This window comes from Vollenhovia emeryi, unplaced genomic scaffold (genome assembly GCF_000949405.1).
Source record: "Vollenhovia emeryi isolate VEMERY1.0 unplaced genomic scaffold, V.emery_V1.0 DF942120.1, whole genome shotgun sequence".
Classification (NCBI taxonomy): domain Eukaryota; kingdom Metazoa; phylum Arthropoda; class Insecta; order Hymenoptera; family Formicidae; genus Vollenhovia; species Vollenhovia emeryi.
The window spans coordinates 1-4143 of record NW_011964246.1 but is presented as its reverse complement, the minus strand read 5'-3'; the positions used below and the strand labels follow the sequence as shown (position 1 = coordinate 4143).

The window sequence follows — 4143 nt, the reverse complement described above, 5'->3', positions numbered from 1 at the left end:
AAAGTATATAATGTCATCGTAGGTAACCTCGGTAATGTCGGTAATCAGTCACGTCAGCAGCGCCAATGCCACGTTGCGACAGAAAAGTAAAAAGGATTTTTTCCCCTCCACTGGCCTGGTCAACCACGACGACGTTTTAAAAATTAGGCGAAAATTCAGACCCGTGGACTTTGCATTGCAATATCTCTACTCATGGGGCACGTAGAAGAAAAGTAAAAACACTTTTATTATGCAAATCGTACCCAAGCTATCGATTAAGCGTAGTCTCAACTTCGTCGGATCAGCTGTTGTTGAGATCCGAGTCAATGAGGGGATGCTGGAGTGATTCTGCACTTTTGGAATTTGCTCCTAGAACTGTCAATTCGTGAACACATTTGTATAATATACAAATTATATGGGTTTTGTGTACGAACCGACAATGTTCCACTAATCGGACTAAATCAGAAAACAGCATGGTATCTTTGAAATAAAGTTAGTAATTTAACAAAAACTCTATTTGCTTGAATAAGTTATAGGTTATAGGTTACCTAACCTTTAACACAGGGACCTAGTGAGACAGTAACGAGTAACGAATTATAAATTAAAAAAGCCTTTATGTCTCATGCACCACGCGACCGCGCATCATGGAACGCAAGAAGGCTCCGTACAAAATCGTCGATTATTTCCTGGCATTTAATATCACACAATCGGTCATTTCGAGGTTCTCTCGTAATAAATAGATATCACCGGGATGCCTTTGATTAGCGCGAACACCTGGACGCGTATTCTTATTTTCCTTGTTATGAGTCATGGGGTCAAGCGCCGAAACCTGGCTGCTGACAAAGTCTTTCTTATCTAGGCACGTGATGCCAGGAAGTTCCACGTTTAAACTCGCGTCTACTGCATCGGCATGTAATAGATATCACCGGAGATGCCTTTGATTAGCGCCGATACCACAGCTGCGCGTATTCTTATTTCCATGTTCTGAGTCACGGGGTCAAGCGCCGACCTGGCTGCTGACATTGGCTTTCTTATGATATACATATATAATCGGTTCGGAAGCCTGCCGCATCACAGTAGGAGATTTTATACGAGATCGAGAAGAAAAACATTGTGGACAGTATAAAGTCTGAAAAGACGCTAGCGCGACAACATGGAACAACGAGAGCAAGATCTGGTGGAGCGAGCCGACAGGATCGCCACATTAGGTGATTATTTGGGGTGGCTGCAGCAATGCGGCGAGTGTATCGCAGAGCTAGAGGAACATAGCCGTGTCAAGCGTCCGAGGCTATCCATCGGTAACAGACAATCGCTGGTGGCTCGAATCGCGCGACTCGAGAGTGTCAAGTGCCGAGTTGAAAGGCGATTCGTACATTTCGGCGGTGGCGGTGTTGGAACTTCTTCGAGAGCGCAACTGTCGTGGTGCGAGATCGACACCGCGTTTGACAGTCGCGTGCTTACCGGAGCGGTAATTAACGCGGAGTACATTGACCCGCGCAAATTTCTCGATGACGCTCGCGATATCGTGATCGAGCATGTGCGAGACACTATCGAGCGCTATAATTGTGTAAAGGTGAATACTATGTTCAACGGAGAGTTTGTGGCGGGCGATAAACGTGCAAATAAAAGCATAAAACTATGCACAAAAACTATGAACTGTTTATTACAACGGACCTACAACAGTGGTACGAGTCGCGCGTAATCGGTCCGACTCTAGCTGAACTCGAAGAGTTTCAGGAGCGTGATAGTGGGTGGGCGCTGGCGCGTATACACAACGTAACCATTAACGTGAACAAGTGCAATCCTATGCGCGCGGGATGCCACCCGGGAAAAAATTTTCACATATGATCATATATAATCATATATGCTCATATACGAAAAATGTCCATATATAAGATACCATGTGTATCATATATGATCGTATATGATAATGTGTTTGTCATATATGACAGTATATATGACAAATACATTATCGTATACGATCATATATGATACACATGTTTGTCATATATGACAGTATATATGACAAACACATTATCATATACGATCATATATGATACACATGGTATTTTATATATGGACATTTTTCGTATAAGAGCATATATGATTATATATGATCATATGTGAAAATTTTTTCCCGGGCATATACACATGCCAGAAGTGGTAAAACGAAAGAAAGCGGTGATCAACGTACTATCAAAGGACAATGCGTGTTTCGCGTGGTCGGTGGTCGCTGCTCTCTATCCAGCTGAAAGAAACGCGGAGCGCAAATCGTCGTATCCATATTACAGCGACGTGCTAAACCTGCGAGACATTAGCTTTCCAATGACACTCAACCAAGTGAAAAAATTTGAACAATTGAACAGTATTTCCATCAACGTATACAGCGTCGAGAAGAAGAAGTAATGCACAGTCGTACCGCTACGAGTTGCTGATGAGAAGAAGGAGAAGCACGTGAACCTTTTATACCTACAAGATCAGAGGGGTGTTGAAGTGGGTCACTTCGTCTGGATAAAGAATTTATCCCGCCTCGTCAGTTCTCAGCTCAGTAAACACAAGGAGAAGAAATACATTTGCGATCGGTGAGTATCGACAAGATTTGTGAAACTTACTTTATTTGAAAAAATATATATTAAAAATTTTCGTCTTTCCAGATGTTTGCACTACTTTAGCTCCAACGTCAAGTTGCAAGCCCACAGCGTGGACTGTCAACAGGTAAATGACTGCGCGATCATATTACCCAGCGAGGAGGACAAGTGGCTCAGTTTTAACAATCACAGTAGGAAGGAACGTGTGCCGTTTGTCGTCTACGCCGACTTGGAGTGTATCCTGAAAAAGATGGATACGGATCCGAAGACATATCAGCACCATGAAGTATTTAGCATCGCTTATTACCTGCACTGCTCATATGACGACTCGCTATCAACATATCAGTTTCGTCGTGACAAGGATTGCATCGCATGGTTCGCTGACCAACTAGAAGAATTAGCATATCGTGTAAAGAATATTCTGTCGAGTAATGTTCCCATGCAAACACTTTCGAAAGAACAGTATGAGAAATTTAATAGCACCACGCACTGTCACATATGCGAGAAACCGTTCGCGCCAGACAACACTCGGGTGTGCGACCATTGCCATCTAACCGGACAATATAGAGGCCCCGCACATTCAAACTGTAACTTAAATTACAAATTAAATAAATTAGTAAGGCTCGTATGTGTTCAACACAAATTTCAAAGAATTTAAAGGACTCAGAGCCGTGACAGGATGGTAGTGTCTAAATATTCTATTCTAAATTTATTGCGAAAAAATATCACCTCGGCCAGGGTTTGAACCTGGACCTCCCTCTCGCTAGGCGGGCGTCTCAACCAATTCGACCACCGAGGCACATGGCAATACTCATCGCAATAAACAGTCTAATGTTGATTCCCAAGTGCCACCTATCGTGACAGTATTCGAAATCGAGAACTGTGCGCCGACTTGATTTGTCAGTCTTAAAACACAGTATCATCTCCACAATGTATCCCCATTATTACGTCCCCCCTACCCCCGATTTAATAATTGAAATGAGAGTAAGAAACGCGTTTCACGTCCGCGTAATTAAATAAATTAAATAAATTAGTAAGGCTTGTATGTGTTCAACACAAATTTCAAAGAATTTAAAGGACTCAGAGCCGTGACAGGATGATAGTGTCTAAATATTCTATTCTAAATTTATTGCGAAAAAATATCACCTCGGCCAGGGTTTGAACCTGGACCTCCCTCTCGCTAGGCGGGCGTCTCAATCAATTCGACCACCGAGGCACATGGCAATACTCATCGCAATAAACAGTCTAATGTTGATTCCCAAGTGCCACCTATCGTGACAGTATTCGAAATCGAGAATTTAATTTAAATTACAAAGATGCGTATTTCATTCCAATCGTTTTTCATAATTTATCCGGCTATGACGCACATTTCATAATTAAAGAAATCGCTATCGCGTTCGAGGGCACAGTTGATGTATTACCGATAACGAAGGAGACATACATTTCCTTTACAAAAAATGTAAAAAGTACCATAGAAAACTCAAAGCAGCAAAATTGCATAAAGCTGCGATTTATTGAATCATACAAATTTCTAGGTACCAGCCTCGATAGATTGGCATCGTTTCTCCATAGAGAC

At 42.3% G+C, this 4143-nt stretch overlaps 1 non-coding gene and 1 pseudogene across 1 annotated transcript; one reads left to right on the top strand and one right to left on the bottom strand.

Annotated features, from left to right (window-relative positions):
• Positions 1–2090: 2090 nt before the first annotated feature.
• LOC105570098 lies at positions 2091–2577 on the top strand (annotated as a pseudogene).
• A 716-nt stretch (positions 2578–3293) lies between these two features.
• On the bottom strand, positions 3294–3366 carry Trnaa-agc. The gene has a single exon. It is a non-coding gene; the product is annotated as a tRNA-Ala (tRNA).
• Positions 3367–4143: the final 777 nt, after the last annotated feature.